Source organism: Herpailurus yagouaroundi, unplaced genomic scaffold (assembly GCF_014898765.1).
Source record: "Herpailurus yagouaroundi ecotype Mexico unplaced genomic scaffold, PumYag 140, whole genome shotgun sequence".
In the NCBI taxonomy this organism is placed as follows: domain Eukaryota; kingdom Metazoa; phylum Chordata; class Mammalia; order Carnivora; family Felidae; genus Herpailurus; species Herpailurus yagouaroundi.
This window is the reverse complement of record NW_024412395.1, coordinates 79,712,094-79,730,088: the sequence shown is the minus strand read 5'-3', so window position 1 is coordinate 79,730,088 and position 17,995 is coordinate 79,712,094. Positions and strand designations below refer to the sequence as shown.

The following is a 17,995-nucleotide window of genomic DNA, read 5'->3' as shown; positions in this document are numbered from 1 at the left end:
TGACTCTTGATTTTGGCTCAGGATGTGATCTCGTGGTTCGGGAGATTGAGCCCTGCATCAGGCTCCACACACCACACACAGCCTGCTTGGGATTCTGTCTCCCTCTCTGTCCCTCCCTTGCTTGCTCTCTATCTCCCTTCCAAAAAAAAAAAAAAAAAAAAAAACTTTAAATAGATAATGATATCTTCTATGCCACTACATCTTTCTGACAACAATACCAGCTACTTTCTCTTCTGTAGTTCTGTGGCCTCACTGGCCTCCTTATTCTCAAACATACCAAGTATAGTCCTTCCTGTTCTGGATATGCACATTTCACTCTCCTTCAGATGTTTATTTCAGTGAGTCCTTCCCTGACTACTTAAAATTGCCACAACCTCCCTTGTTAACACCTTCCATATTTCCCTTCTCTGCTGTTTCTCTCTAGGAGTTTACTTTTACACCTTTGAGAGGTAAGCTCCGTGATCCCAGAGATGTTTTAATTTGTTCACTGCATATCCCAAGAACCTATAACAGTGCCAGGAAGATTGAAGGTGCTCAGTAAATATTGAATAAATAGGTAACCTTTTTTTTTTTTTTTGGAGTAAAATTCTTAGGAAATTAGGGAGAGGCCCATGTAGATAATAACCCAGGGAAGATTATGCAAGCAGAGGAGATAGTAATTGCCACAGAAGCAGAAGCATCCTTAGTATGTTCGTCGTACAGCAAGGAGACCAGTATAGTTGAAGCTGAATGGGTGTTAGAGTGTTAGGAAATGAGGTTAGAGAGAGATCCAGGGGCTAGATTATGTAGGGCTTTGTAGATCATTGGGGGGGGGGGGGGGTGTTAAGATTTTATTTCTAAGTAATCACACCCAATGTGGGGCTCAAACTTCAACCCCAAGATCAAAAGTCACATACTCTACTGACTGAGCCAGACAGACACCCCTGCTTTGTAGATTATTTTGTTCTGGATGAGATAGGAAGTCACCAGAACGTTCTGAATGGTTGCAAAAGTGGTTGCTTACAGTCCTGGATTATACTCTACTAGTGGAAGAAAGAATATTGCCTCCCTTTCAACAGTTACAGGAAAGGATTCCTGGAAAAGTTACGGTGCCTTGGTTTTGCCTTAGAATAATCCCAGAGGGGTTGGGAGAAGCAGAAGGGAGGAGAGGGGGAGTAGAGACCAAATAAGATTGGCTGTGAGATAATAATAGTTGAAATTAGGTGATGAATCAATGAAGGTTCACTGTATTTTTTCCTCTATATGTTTTAAGCGTATATGTTTGCTATCGTAGTGAGAAAGTAGGTAACGTGTAAATGAATGGGTGTCACTGCATTCTAGTAAAACTTTACAAAAAGTAGTGGGTGGCTGGATTTTCAAAAGATGTTTGACTGTGTCTTAGTATATATTCTTTGGGTTTATCTTTTTTAGAGATGCATTCAGCTTCTCAAATCTGAAGGTTTAGATCATTTGCCTAATTTGGGAGTTTTCAACCATATGTCTTTGAATACTTTTTCAGCCTTGCCCACTTCTTTCTTTCTGGGACTCTTGACATAAATACTAGATCTTTTGTTATAGTTCAAAAGGTCCTTGATCCTCTGGTCATTCTTTTCCCATCTATTTTCTGTTATTTAGATTGGATAATTTCTATTACTCAAGAATACCGATTTTTTCCCTCAATTCCTTCCTTTCTACTGTTTAGCCCATCCCGTGGGGGGTTTTCCCCCCAACTGTCGTGTTTCTCAGCTACAACATTTCGATCTGGTTCCTTGTGTCTCATTTATTTGCTGAGACTTTCTATTTTTTTTTTCAAGTGTTTTTGTAATTGCTCATTACAGCATTTTTCTGATGACTGCTTTAAAATCATCGTAGGGGGGCACCTGGGTGGTTCAGTCAGTTGAGTGACCAACTTTTGATTTCGGCTCAGGTCATGATCCCAGGGTCATGGTATCGAGCCCACGCTCAGTGTGGAGCCTGCTTAAGTTTCTCTCCTTCTGCCCCTCTCCCCCAAACTCGCTTTTTCTCTAAAAAATTCAAATCAAGTCATCATCGGGTAATTCCAAGATCTGTTATCTTGGCATCTGTTGACATTTTTAAATTATATTTTCTTGATTCTTGGTCTGACAAGTAATTTTTTTATTATTATTGAAACCTGAGTATTTGGGGACATTTATAAGACTCTGGGTCTTACTTAAATATTCTATTTCACTAGGACTCCTCTGATACTACCCTGGTGGGAAAGGCAGGGGAATGAGGAGTCCACGATCTCCACGCAGCTTATGTTAACACCCAGGTCAGAGAGGAGTTCCACCTCACCTCTGGGCAGAGTTGGCAATTCTGACTCCGCACTAGGCCTCCAGCCCTGCATGGGAGGGGCAGGATTGCTTCATTACCTATTACCTCAGATGGCCTGACTGACCTTGAGTGGAGTGGCCTCAGTCCATGTTGTCTGTGGACAGCATGAAAGTTCTGACTCTCCACATGGCCTCAAAATGCCACACCAGCAGGAAGAGGGAGGGGTATCTCATTACTACAAATGAGGATGAAAATCTCCAGATGGATACAACAGGGAGGAGTGTTATCACCCAGCAGAGATGAAAGCCCCAGCTCCCTACTCAGCCTTCTCTGGTACCACCTAGTCAGAGGTTGAGTAATTTTGTCAGAACCTTGGTAGGGTGGAAATCTCAGATCCCCACTTGAATTTTGCTAGCAGAAGTGGAAGTAGAACCATGTTTTTTTCTGTGGTGTTTGGCTGGAGTAGAGCAATCAATTGTATTTTTAAAAGTTTTCTATTAAGGGGGCGCCTGGGTGGCTCAGTCAGTTAAGCATCTGACTCAGGTCATGATCTCACAGTTGGTGAGTTCAAGCACTGCATCCGGTGAGCTAAAGTCCCGCTTCAGATGAGCACAAGCCCTGCTTTGGGTGAGCTCATGAACCACTCTGGGTGAGCTCTCTCTCTCTTTCTGCCCCTCATGGGATTCTGTCTGTCTCCTATTCTCTCTGCCCCTCACTCAAAGTATTGAGGCACCTGGGTGGCTCATTTGGTTAAGCCTCTGACTCTTGATTTCGGCTCAGGTCATGATCTCACAGTTTGTGAGATTGAGCCCTGTGTTAGGCTCTGTGCTGACAGTGTAGAACCTGCTTGGGATTCTCTCTGTCTCTGCCCCTCCCCCACTTGCTCTCTCTCAAAAATAAATAAATAAACTTTAAAAAATTTAAGCGAAGTATCTGGTACTAAGTTGTAGCAATTACTAAAAAAAAAAAAAAAAGTTTTCTGTCAAGGGGCACCTGGGTGGCTCAGGTTGAGTGTACAACTCTTGATTTGGCCTCAGGTCATGATCCCAGGGTTGTGCAATCAAGCCCTGCATCAGGCTCTGCACTGTGGAGCCTGCTTGAGATTCTCTTCCTTTCTTTCTCTCTCTCCCCCTCTGTTCTTCCACCATCTCAAATTTGTTTTTGTTTTTGTTTCTCTTCTTTTCTTGGCTGCTCTTTTCCTGGCCCTTTGGCTAGAGAGAGCAGACTTTATTGAGGATTTTTGTCTGTGCTTATTGATGTTTCCAGGTTGCCAACTTCTCCAGCATCAAGTCTAGGATAAAGAAAAGCCAGGGAAAACTCACAACCATGTCATTCCTAAGATCCAGATAAGGTCTTCTTACTTTTGTTTTATATATAATGCTTAGGGATTTTAGTTGTACTTAGTGGAAGGAGCAAAGTACTTCAATCTGTCTTTCTGGAAATGTCTCTCATACTCTACATTTCTGATCTCCATGTTTCAATTTGGGGATTTTCTTCTGGTTTGTTTTCCAGTTTACTAATCCTCTGCTGTTAATTTTATCTATTGAAGTCTTAATTTCAGATATATTTTCCTCTAAGATCAGGAATAAGATAAGGTTGTCCACTCTCACCACTTTTATTCAACATAGTACTGGAAGTCATAGCGTCAGCAATCAGAGAAGAAAAAAATAAAATGCATCCAAATTGGTAAGGAAGACATGAAACTCTCACTATTTGTAGATGGTATGATAATACATGAAGAAAATCCTAAAGACTCCACCAAAAAAAAAAACAAAAAAAACAAAAAAAAACCTACTAGAACTGATAAATGAATTCAGTGAAATCACAGGATAAAAAAAATCAATATACAGAATATTGTTGCATTTCTATACACTAATAATGAAATAGCAGAAACAGAAATTAAGAAAATAATCTTGGGGGCACTGGCTGACACCAGCGGAGCCATCCAACTCTTGATCTGGGGGCAATAAGTTTTAGCCCCATGTTCAATATAGAGATTACTTAAAATCTTTTTTAAAAATCTCATTTACAGGGGCGCCTGGGTGGTGCAGTCGGTTAAGCGTCCGACTTCAGCCAGGTCACGATCTCGCGGTTCGTGAGTTCGAGCCCCGCATCAGGCTCTGGGCTGATGGCTCAGAGCCTGGAGCCTGTTTCCGATTCTGTGTCTCCCTCTCTCTCTGCCCCTCCCCCGTTCATGCTCTGTCTCTCTCTGTCCCAAAAATAAATAAACGTTGAAAAAAAAATCTCATTTACAATTGCACCAAAAATAATAAAATACCTCGGAATAAACTTACACAAGGAGGTGAAATACCTGTACCTTGAAAACTATAAAACATTGACGAAATAAATTGAAGATGACACATATGGAAAGATATTCCATGCTCATTGATTGGAAGAATACTGATAAAATGTGCATATACCCAAAGCAATCTACAAATTTAATGCAATCTCCCTCAAAATATCAACAGAATTTTTCATGGAACTAGAACAAATCACACTCCAATTTATATGAAACCACAAAAGACCCCAAATACCCAAAGCAATCTTGTAACAGAAGAACAAAACTGGAGTTATCACAGTCCCAGATTTCAAGATATACTACGTTGGTGTAGTAATCAAAACAGTATGGTACTGGCATAAAAATAGACACATAGATCAATAGAACATAATAGAGAGCCCAGAAATAAGCCCACAATTATATGGTCAATTAATCTTCAACAAAGGAAGCAAGAATATACAATGGGAGAAAGACTTTCTTCAAAAAAATGATAATGGGAAAAGTGGACAGCTACATGCAAAAGAATGAAACTGGACCACTTTCTTACACCATACACAAAAATAAACTAAAAATGGATTAAAGGCCTAAATGTGAGACCTGAAATCATAAAATTCCTAGAAGAAAACATAGGCAGTAATCTCTGACATCAGCCAAAGAAACATTTTTCTAGATCTATCTCCTTTGGCAAGGGAAACAAAAACAAAATTAAACTATTAGGACAATACCAAAATAAAAGGCTTTTGCATAGTGAAAGACACCACCAACAAAACACAAAGGGAACCAACCCACTGAATGGGAGAAGATATTTGCAAATGTTATATCTGATAAGGGGTTGATATCCAAAATATATTTAAAAAAAAAACTTATATAACTCAACGCCAAAAAAACAAATAACCCAATTAAAAATGGGCAGAAGACATGAACCGACATTTCTCCAAGGACACCCAGATGGCCAACAAATGCATGAAAAGATGCCCATCACCCATCATCAGGGAAATGCAAATCAAAACCACAAAGAGATACTGTGTCACACCTGTCAGAATGGCTAAAATCAAAAACACATGAAACAAATGTTAGTGAGGATGTAGAGAAAAAGAAACCCTTTTGCACTATTGGCAGAAATGCAAACTGGTGCAGCCACTGTGGAAAACAATACGAAGTTCCCTCAAAAAATTAAAAATACAATTACCATATAATCCAATAATTACACTACTGGGTATTTACCCAAAGGAAACAAAAACGCTAATTCAAAAAGATACATGCACCCTTATTTTTGCTGCAACATTATTTACAATAGCCAAATATGAAAGCAACCCAAGTAACCATTGATAGATGAATAAAGAAGGTATGGTATATACACACAATGGAATATTATTCAACCATAAAACAATAATGAAATCTTGCCACTTGCAACAACATGGATGGATCTAGAGGGTATAATGCTAAGTGAAATATCAGAGAAAGACAAATACCGTATGATTTTACTCATATGTGGAATTTGAGAAACAAAACAAAACAAAGAAAAAAAGAGACAAGCAACAACAATAAAAAACCAGATTCAACTACAGAGAACTGCTGGTTACCAGAGGAGAACTTATGGTGAACACTGAGTAACGTATGGAAGTGTTGAATCACTATATTGTACACCTGAAACTAATATAACACTGCGTGTGTGTTAATTATACTGGAATTAAATAAATAAATAAAAGAAACCTTAGCCTCAAGTGAAAACCAAGTGGTAAACAATTGCAAACTGTTACACCACAATTCTTTAGATAAGAAATTTATGAATACATTTTATAATTTTTTTTCATAGCACAACTTTAATTAAATCACAAAGCAGGTTTACCAACAGACCCAAGCATCCTCAGTGTCTGTGCAATAAGAAGCCAAAAGCAGACAAACCTATGTTCAGTAATCAATGCTTTAATATTCTATCATATTTGAGAAAGACTTAGCCAATGAATTCAACCCAATTCATCATTTAGCTTAGCAAAACTCCAAAATTTCAAATTTTGAAAGCTTTAAATAAAACTTATTATTCAACCTCCTTGTTCTTAATTGTCCATGAAAACTTTAGGAATAGACAAAACTATCATTTGAAGTCATCTTTTTGCTGACAAATTGCAACACAAGTAACACAAGTTTATTTGACCTTTAGTAAACTTGATAGAATAAAAGTTTAATTTTAATGCTGATAACTCTAATTTTTTTTTTTCAACGTTTATTTATTTTGGGGACGGAGAGAGACAGACCATGAACGGGGGAGGGGCAGAGAGAGAAGGAGACACAGAATCGGAAACAGGCTCCAGGCTCTGAGCCATCAGCCCAGAGCCCGACGCGGGGCTCGAACTCACGGACCGCGAGATTATAACCTGGCTGAAGTCGGACGCTTAACCGACTGCGCCACCCAGGCGCCCCTGATAACTCTAAAGACATGTCTATTTTAAGTAAACCAACAAACTTAAATTACCTTTAATACCGAATATGTTGCACCTGTATCCACTAAAAATCAATTATTCCCCACCATCAATTTCATTTGGGACTCCTGTGGGGAAGTCTGAAGTGGGTGGTTTAAAGCTGGGGAACTCTTGGGCCCCTTCATGTTGACTTGAGAGGAGCTACAGTTTGAACCTCATAAGGAGGTGGCCCAATGGCTTGGGGTGCATTTTGCTTTTTGATAGTGAGGGCAAGGAGCAGGAGCTAATGGCATGGGGGACACTGAGGACTGTATAGGAGGGGGCAGAGCCAGGCATGCTGGGGGTGGAGCAGGAAGTGGTGGGAGTGGGGGGCAGAGGTGGCAGGGGGTTCAGGAGCAGAGCCCAAGGTAGATTTAAAATTTGGACTAACATTCCTTTACCTCCATCTACTATCTTTCCCTCCTACAAAATAGGCTTTTTCTCTGGTTGTTTTTCAGCCCTCAGCACCATCTATTCAAAATATGTCCTAATGACTTTAGTTGGGGACAGGAGTATTCCCCATCTTCCTTGTCAAAAGTTAAGAACAAAGAAACAAATCTATAACTAAGCCCAGAGTTTCCGCTGTTAGCATTTGTTCTCCCCCAAAAGTCGGGAAGCCTTTATCAACAGAACCAAACAGCTTCCTAAGACAAGCTAAGAGAGCCAAACCCTAAACCCCCTGTTTGGAGGCAAGCGAATAGAAGGAAGAAATCCAAGAGAGCCATTCATGGCCATTCTTTCCTCTGAGCTTAACACATATATAGACCAGCTGGTATTCCAATAAAAATCATTTTCCTCTTGGTCATAAGTTTATAACTAAAAGTAGACCAGTCAGTTGATATTCTCTCTCGGGGGCTTTGGGAGGGGATAGAACTAGCATTCCCTATTTCGTGTATACATACGCACACAAACACAATTCCAACAGAGATCTCCCCAAAGCAACCCTGGCTTCTCATTCACCTCCTTCCTCTTTCCAATGGTACCTTTACAAATTACAAGGGCTCCTGCCACAACTCAAGCTATGCTAGCCTGAACAAACGGATTATGAAAACCCAGAACAAATGGTTCAAAAGAACTCAACAGCAGGAAACCAAGCACCGATGGGGTCCAATGTGCAATTATTGGGGGAACTTACCAGGAGTCAGATTTCTAAGGCCCGCCAATTCTAATTTGTTTTTCTGCTTCACCAAATGCTGCTACGGCAGTCAATGCCGGCTCAGGGCAAGCAAGCAAGTCCTCCAAACACAACAGGTTTCAGCAGCTGCCAAGGACTTCTTTCTGTCCTCCCCATCCAGGGTCAACTAGCAAGGAGTAGCTGACTCTGACCTCTCACGGCCACTAGCCTGAGAAGCAAATGAGTGAGCCCTGGTACGCAGCTGAGGCCAACTGCTCCCTCCAGGGAATCCCTAGTGAGCTGGACACATGGAAAGCATAGCTTCTGCCTGGCTCCCCAAAATTGTAGCGGGGCCATCTATGGCACTTAACAACAAATAAGCCTCAGTTTTTATAATTATCATTGCCACCTTTCAAATGCCAGTGATGTTGTATAAGCCAGCACATCCGCCCTAACACCTGAATTCTATCCCAGTTCACAGGTGAGAGTCTTAGTGGTGGTGCCACAGCATTCCGGGGATTGTCAGCACCCTACATATGGTCCTTGTTAACCACCTGGTCAGTGATCCAATCAAGAGTCCTTTCTTGGAAACCCCATTGTATAGGACCATTTCTTGGCCCAAATGCTTTAGTTTGGGGTTTTTCCAGAAGCAGAAACTCTGAAACATGATTTCAAATACAAGTAGTTTATTTGGGAGGTGATTCCAGAAGGCACCAGTAAGAGAGTAAAGTAAGCAGGAAAGGGATGGCATCCAAAAACAGAATGCATTATCAAGGAAGTTCCTATTGTGAGTACCTGGAACTTAATGCCTCTGTGGACTTCTGGGAGCTCCCGAAGAAGAGCCTCTAATTATTCTACGAAAGGGGCAATGCTGAGGACTGCTAGGGTGGAGAGAATAAATTCTTGGCACTTCAGCCTGCCAGACCTAGAGTGGGCTCTGATAGCCTTCAGACAAAGAAATGCAAATGAGATACTGGTAGTTGGAAGTTAACCTCCATTCACTGTAATGGGAAGGCCTGAGGGAAATGGGCAGGGCACCAATGGTATCTGCTATTGGATCCCAAGTGAAAGACCTGGGGTCCTCCTTGGCAGACTTTCACCACCCATTTCCCTCTCAGCCCATGCAGCTACCTAAAATTCTGCTCAATCTTTCAGCCACTAGTGTAAATTCCCTAATACTTTGAAGGGTCACTTCTTTGGCCCTCCCTCTTCTTTTCTCAAGGATGTTGGCCCCTCAAATTATCACAGCCTTGATAACTCTCCAGTGTTTGCAAACTTACATCTTTTACAATTTGTTCAGGTTTTCTAGTTATTATTAGAGAGAGAGTTTGTTTGGAATAAGTTTTCCTGCCTTTGCCAGAAGCAAAAATCACAGCCACAAAATATTGGAGAGAAAAATGAGCATGGGAAGATCCTCAGACTTTGTTTAAACCAACAGAAACTTTGGTACTTTCTTCTAAACAGCAAAACTTAGGGTTTTCATTTTGTATGTAGATAAGCAACTAAACACTTGTAAATCTATATTGCCCACTGTAAATTCTTAGTTTTCTTCCATCATGTGAAATTTATTCTACTGCTAGGTTTGCAAATGTGGTAAGTGCCAAGCATGGAATAACTCCCAATGCTATGCCTTTACAAAGAGCTTTGAATTGTAGGTTCTAGAAATTTCCCTTTCATATTTCTCATATGCCTCTGAAAACCCGTTTTTAATCCCTGAGTCCAAATCAATGGCATTATGTAATGTCATATATGTGTGCCTCTCTTGATCAGATGGGGGCCACCAGATGTGGGCCAATGATCAGGTGGGAGCCGGTGGTGTGGGCAGTAAAATAATTCACCTGAGGCAGAACAAAGGCGATAGAAGTTTATTGAATACACAGCAAAGGAGTGGCAGGAGGATGGCAGAACAGCAAAGCGGAGACTGTCAGCCAAGAGGTGGGGGCTGTTTTTAAAGAGGGAAGGTGAGGAGGTATGGAACATCTGGAATTTTCCTTTTTTTGGTAAGTGTGCCAGGTTCTAAGTAGCTCATTGGTTAGTTAGGGCCTATGGATATTTTGAGGTGGGTCGCCTGATGGGCCTGTCTTTATTTAGCCAGGTGGTCACTGTGGGCCCTTTTGACTTGATAAAGTTAAAAGCAGCCTCCACAATATACATGTTGCCTTAAATTACTCTTTTGTCTGATAAATTGAAGGCATCCATATATTAAGTAATTTATTTATTTAATATTTTTTTAAACTTGTTTTATTTTTTAACATCTACATCCAAATTAGTTAGCATATACTGTAACAATGATTTCAGGAGTAGAGAACTTAATGCCCCTTACCCTGCCTCCCACAGCCCCTCCAGTAACCCTCAGTTTGTTCTCCATATTTATGAGTCTCTTCTGTTTTGTCCCCCTCCCTGTTTTTATATTTTTGTTTCCCTTCCTTATGTTAATCTGTTTTGTCTCTTAAAGTCCTCATATGAGTGAAGTCATATGATTTTTGTCTTTCTCTAATTTCACTTAGCGTAATACCCTCCAGTTCCATCCATGTAGCTGCAAATGGCAAATTTCTTTCTTTTTGATTGCCGAGTAATACTCCATTGTATCTATATCCCACATCTTCTTTAACATTCATCCATCGATGGACATTTGGGCTCTTTCCATACTTTGGCTATTGTTGATAGTGCTGCTATAAACATGGGGGTGCATGTGTCCCTTCAAAACAGCACACCTATATCCTGTGGATAAATGCCTAGTAGTTCAACTGCTGGGTCGTAGGGTAGTTCTATTTTTAGTTTTTTGAGGAACCTTCATACTGTTTTCCAGAGTGGCTTCACCTGCTTGCCTTCCCATTTATTTATTTATTTATTTATTTATTTATTTATTTATTTTTCCCCCCATTTATTTAAGAGACAGAGAAAGAGTATGAGTGGGAGAGGAGCAGAGAGGGAGACACAGAATCCGAAGTAGGCTCCAGGTTCTGAGCTATCAGCACAGAGCCCGAGGCCGGACTCAAACTCATGAACTGCGAGATTATGATCTGAGCCAAAGTTGGACACTTAACCGACTGAGCCATCCAGGTGACCCTGTATTACACCATTTATTAAAAACTGATATTTTCAACATAGATATTTTATTTATTATGCAAATAATAGATTAATAATTCTCATTGTAAAAGATTCAAACAATATAAAATAATGTAGATCAAAATATATGAAAGCCCAGCTTCACATATCTTCCTCACCCCCATCCCTGAGATAACTGGTATAGATATCCCATTTCCTTCCAGTTCTCTCTGTATGCATTTGTTTCTGTATACATGTACACATTTTAAAACTTTACAAATAAGATTGTGCCTGTTGCTTTTTTTTACTTATCAAATACAAGTTTTCTATAAGATAGGTGTGGCAGATTTTTTCTAAAAATGTCTTCCACAATATCTCCAACTCCACATGTTCTTTGGAACTGATAACTGCTTCAAATAATAGACAATAGCAGAAGTCACACGAGGTCAATAAAAGGTCATGCAGCTTCCATCTTGTTTTCATCAAACACTTGCTCTCAGCAGCTCCCTCTTGAGAGACTACCTTTTGGAATCCAGCTACCATGCTATGAGAAGACAAAGTCACTGAGAAGGGCCAGACACATGTAGGTGCTCCAGTCAACAGCCCCAGTATCCAAGTCATCTGAGACCATCTTCCAAATGTTTCCAGACCTCTGTCATTTGAGTTATTTCCCTCTCCCAACTGTTTGAATTTTCCTGGATTAGGAATCCTAGACATGACATAGAGGCAATTGGTCTCTACTGTGCCCTAATTCCTGAACCACAGAATCTGTGAACATAATAAAAGTTGTTATTTCATGTCACTAAATTTTGGGGTGATTTATTATATAGCAATATATAATGGAAATAAATTCCTGGGATTGGAACAGCTAAATCAAAAGATATGCTTATTTAAAAATTTTATTATAATGCCAAATTTCCTTTCACAAATAACTAACTCAAGAAGAAACAGAACAGGAGTACCTGGCTGGCCCATTTGGTAGAGCATGTGACTCTTGATCTCAGGGTTGTGGGTTCAACCTCCATGGTGGGTGTAGAGATTATTTAAAAATAAAATTAAAAAAAATTCTTTTTAAAACAAAATATTTAAAAAATAGGATAGAAGAAGAAATAACTGAATAAATTTATAGCAAGAGATTGAATTAGTAATTGAAAACCTAGCACAAAGAGGGGTGCCTGGTTGTCTCAGTTGGAAAGGCATAAGACTCAATCTCTGGGTCATGAGTTCAAACCCCCATGGGGACAGAAATTACTTAAATAAATAAAACTTAAAAACAACGACAACAACAACAACACTTTGCACAAAGAAAAACTCAGGCACAGATGGCTTCACTGGTAAATTCTACCAGTGTTTACAAAATTACCATCAATCCTTTGCAAACTCTTAGCAAACACAGAAGAGGGCCACTTCCCAACTTATTCTGTGAGGCCAGTGTTAGCCAAATACCAAAACCAGACAATGTCCTCACAGGTGAAGAAGACTACAGACCAATATACTTTATGAATACAGATGCAAAACTCTCAAAAAAATACTAGAAAACCAAATACAGCAGCATATGAAAGGATTGTACACTGTGACCAAATGAGATTTATCCCAGGAATACAAAAAATATGGTTCAACATATGAAAAATCAATGTAATACACCAAATTAATACAATAAAAGACAAAAAATACTTGATAATCTCAATAGATGCGGGAAAGGCATTTGACAAAATCCAACACCCTTTCATGAGAGAAACACTCAATAAACTTGGGATAGAAGGAAATTCCTGGAATATTATTCAGTCATATAAAAGAAGAAAATCCTGCTATTTGTAGCAACATGGATGAACTTGGAGGACATTACACTAAGTGAAATAAGCCAGACACAGAAAGACACATATTATATGTTCTGACTTATATGTGGAATCTAAAAAAGTTGAACTCCTAGAACCACAGAGTAGAAATCGTAGTTGCCAGGGAATGAGGGATAGTGGATGCAGATGTTGGTCAAAAGATACAAACTTTCAGGCATAAGATGAATAAATTCTGGGGATCTGCTATGCATCATGATGACTATAGTTAATATTACTATTTCAAATACTTGAAATTTGCCAAGAGAGTAGATATTAAGTATTCTCACTAGATAGACACACACACACACACACACACACACACACACACACACACGCTAATTATGCGATGTGATGGATGTATTAATTAACTTGATTGTGGTAATCATTTCTCAATGTATACATATACATTTTTTAAGTTTTTTCATGTTTATTTATTATTGAGAGACAGAGAGAGACAGAGCACAAGCAGGGGAGGGGCAGAGAGAGAAGGAGACACAGAATCCAAAGCAGGATCCAGGCTCTGAGCTGTCAGCACAGAGCCTGACATGGGGCTTGAACTCACAAACCGTGAGATCGTGACCTGAGCCGAAGTTGGAATTTTAACTGACTGAGCCACCCAGGCGCCCACAATGTATACATATATTAATTACTTTGTACACCCTAAACACATACAATTTTTTTTTGGTCAACTATACCTCAATAAAGCTGAAAAAAAAGGAAAATTCCTCAATCTGATAAAGGGCATCTATGAAAACCCACAGTTAACATTGTACTTACTGATAAAAAGACTAAAAATTTCCCTGTAAGATCACAAACAAGAAAAGAATGTCCAATCTTGGCATTTCTATTCAATAATGCACTGGAGATTCTATCCAAGGCAAACAGGCAAGTCTTCCTCAGAAAGGAAGAAGTAAAATTCTCTATTTGTAAATGATATGAACATGGTATGTGTCAAGAAAAATCCTAAGGAATCTACTGAAAAAAGTATTCGAACTAATAAATGAGTTCAAAAAGGTTGTAGGATACAAGATCAATATATAAAAAACAATTGTATCTCTATGCACTAATAGTGAATAATTTGAAAATGAAATTAAGAAAATCTCATTTACAATAGCACTAAGAAGAATGAAATATTTATGGATAAAGTTAACCAAAGAAGTGTGAAGCTTGCACACTGAAAACTACTAAGATACCATTGAAAGAAATTAAAGAAGACCTAAAAAAGTGGAAAGACATTTCATATTCATGGGTTGTAAGATGGCAATAGTCATAAACTGATCTAAGATATAACAATTCTTACAAAAATCTCAGCTTCCTTTTCTGCAGAAATGGAAATGCTAAGGAACCCAAAATAGCCAAGACAATTTTAGAAGAGAACAAAATTGGAGGACTCACATTTCTCAATTTCAAAACTTACCACAAAGCTACAGTGACAATCAAGGCTGTATGATACTGTCATAAGGATAGACAGATCACTGGAGTTGAAATGAGAATCCAGAAAGTGGGCAATTGATTTTTGAAAAAAGGTGCCAAAACAATTCAAAGGGGAAGAATAATATTTTCAGGAAATGTTGCTAAGACAACTGGTTTTCCACATGCAAAAGAATGGGGTTGAATCCCTACTTCACACCACATATAAAAATTAACTCAAAATGGATCATATACCTAAATGTCAGAACTAAAACTGTAATACTTTTGGAAGAAAGCATAGGAGTAAATATTTTCTTTTTTTTAATGTTTATTTTTGAGAGTGAGAGTGCACATGCATGAGCTGGGGAGGGGCAGAGAGAGGAAAACAGAGGATCTGAAGCAGGCTCTGTGCTGACAGCACATGGCCCAATGTGGGGCTTGAACTAACAAACCAAGGCAGGGCTCAAACTAACAAACCAGTGCAGGGCTTGAACCAACAGTGACATCATGACCTGAACCAAAATTGGTTGCTTAATGGATTGAGCCACCCATGTGCCCCAGGAGTAAATATTTATGAACTTTGATTAGGTGGTTACTTTGATATGATAACAAAAGCACAGGGGATAAAAAGACAAAAGTAGATAAATGGGACTTCATACAATTTCAAAAACTGGTTTTGCATCAAAGGACAGCATCAAGGGGTGCCAGAGTGGCTTAGTCAGTTAAGCTTTTGACTCTTGATCTCAGCTCAGATCTTGATTTCAGGGTTGTGAGTTCAAGCCCCACATTGTGCTCTGCGCTGGGCTTGAAGCCTACTTAAACACACACACACACACACACACACACACACACACACACACACCCCAAAAGACAGCATTAAAAATATGAAAAGACAAACTACAGACATAAAATATTTACAAACCATATATCTGATAAGGGAATTATGCCCTGTATGCAGAATATGTAAAGTGTTATGACTCAATAATAAAAGGTCACACAGTTCAAAAATAGGCAAAATATGTGAATAGACATATCTCCAAGGAATATATGCAAACAGCCAATAAGATATGCAACATTATTACTCATCAGAGAAACGCAAATAAAAACCAAAATGAGATAATGCTTCATACTCACTAGGATGGCTATAATCAAAGAAGCCAACAATAAGTGTTGATGAGAATGTAGAGAAATTTGCTAGTGGGAATGTAAAACTTGTGCATCCATTCTAAAAAACATTTGTGTCCTTCAAAAAGTTAAGCATAGAGTTGCCATGTGGCCAAACAATTCCATCCTAAGTATATACCCAAGAGAAATGAAAACATACATCCACACAAAATGTTGTACACAAATACTCATAGCATCATTATTCATAATAGTCCAAAGGTAGAACCATCCCAAATGTTGATCAACTGAAGAATGGATAAACAAAATGTGATATATCCATACAATTGAATATTTGGCCTTTTAGAAAAAGCAATGAAATACTGATGCATGGCACAACCTAGATGAAGCTTAAAGCCATTATGCTAAGTGAAAGAAACTAGGTATAAAAAGTCACATATTGTATAATTCTATTTATGTGAAATAATGTCCAGAATAGGTAAAGCCATAGAGATAGAAAGTAGGTTAGTGGTTGGTACAGCTGATGAGATGAGAAGGGGAAATGGGGAGTGACTGCTAATGGTTATGGGGTTTCTTTTTGGGATGATGAAAATGTTCTGGAATTCAGTAGTGGTGATGGTTGCACAATTTTGTGAAGGAATTAAAAAGCAATGCATTGTACACTTAATTTTTTTTTAGACCTAATGTATTTTTTACCTGAATAAACCAAATTCCTTTTTTTCCCAGCCTTTTGCACATGCTCTTTCCTCTTCGAGGAACACTCTTCTCCATACCTTTCCCTACTCCTAATCCCATGTAAGAAATGTAGTCTGCAGAGCTCCAGCCTCATCACCACATAGGACAAGAGTGTTTGAAACAAGATAGTAACTTAAAAAATGGCACACCTACCACTTGATTTTTTTTTTTCCCTATGAGGATTGATCTATTCAGCTTTTCATCTTGAGCCTATTTTGAGTCTGTCCCTTTTGCTATTTCTCTTTATATTTCTAAACAACTATTTAGGATTACATTCAGCTGCATGTAACAGGAGACCTAAAATAAAAATAACTTAAACAAGATATTTTATCATCTGAAAGAAGTCCAGACGTAGGTTGTCAGAGATGGAACACTGAAAAAGTTTGTCAAGAACTCAGGCTCTATTTTGTAGCTTTGTAATGCTCAGCAAATCATCCCGCATCTTTATGGTCCAAGAGCCCTGTTTGATCTCTAGTCATCATGCCCATTTCCAGCTATAAGAAGGAGAAAGGGAAGGAAGAAGACATGGCCTCTTCAAAGGCACTGGAAATAGCTCATCCCGCCATCTAGAACTTAATCATGTGGCCACACTTACAAGGGAGGCTGGGCTGGGAGATGTATTTTCTTCTTCTTCGTCTTCTTTTTTTAGATGTTTTTTGAGCAGTCATATGTCCAGCTAAAAGTTGGGGATTCTAAGAAAAAGTCAGAGAATAATATCAGGGACAATTGTTAATCTCTGCCACACAGATGAATAATGCTATGGATCTGCCCATTTTATTAACTTGTTTTTTGCATTTTAATATAGTATTATTACCTGTGTCTGGTATCCACCAGTCCATAGCCCCAACTTCTTTCTGCAGATGGTAAACCTTCTGTTTTCTGCTGAATTTAAGTCCAGTCACGTGGCGGTGTAAGGTAAGGGGAGTGGACAAAGGCAGCTACTCCTTTTAAAGACTCCAGTAAACTCATGTTTTCCACCCTGCTCCTCACTCCCACCCTTAAAAGAAACCAGTGCCCCAACTTCTGAGCCTTCCCTTAGACCTGCGGTATTAAGTTATGGTTAGCTCTCTGCTGCACCGCAGGGGCTTAGCAGAACAGACAAAGCTAAAACCCCGCCAATTGGTCACCTATCTGCTTTCCTTCTCTCAACATAAGATACTTATCATATGCCATTAACCTTTATGGAGTTATAACTTTTTTATTTTTAGAATGGAGTGTGGGGAAGACACTTGATCACATGCACACAAAATATGACTTCCATTGTTACTACCAGGTCATGACGACTTCAGTTAATCTTGTGTCTCTTTCTACAGTTGCTAAAGTAAAAATATCATGTCAATGGTTTTTGGGACTTTCATTACCTTCTACTGGTTCAAATCAAACAGGAAACCTGTATTCAGGGCTTTAGCAGTTGTCAGTGGCATTTAGTTCCCCCACAAACACATCCTTGACAACAGCCACAGTTCATGGAGAGATTCTTCTGATGAGTACTGTTTAAGTACCTTCGTTTAAGTAGATTATTGTAAACTTCTCAATCACTCCACGAGATAGGCATCAGTCATAATTCTTATTTACAGATGTAGAAAACAAGGCTCAGGGTTGAATTATTTGCCCAGCCACACAGCTAATAAAGGGGTATCTTTCTCCAACTGTTTCACATGCATGGTCTATTTGTTCAATGTTAGGGACTTGCAAACCATGTTTTGAATGTGATTTGTCT

General features: G+C 39.1%; 1 long non-coding RNA gene across 1 annotated transcript; it reads right to left on the bottom strand.

Moving 5' to 3' along the window:
• Window positions 1–15,661: 15,661 nt before the first annotated feature.
• LOC121030896 (uncharacterized) lies at window positions 15,662–17,550 on the bottom strand. The gene is made up of 2 exons (XR_005790459.1): window positions 17,090–17,550; window positions 15,662–16,967 (listed from the first exon to the last, which is right to left on the bottom strand). It is a non-coding gene; the product is annotated as an uncharacterized LOC121030896 (long non-coding RNA).
• Between the last annotated feature and the right edge of the window lie 445 nt (window positions 17,551–17,995).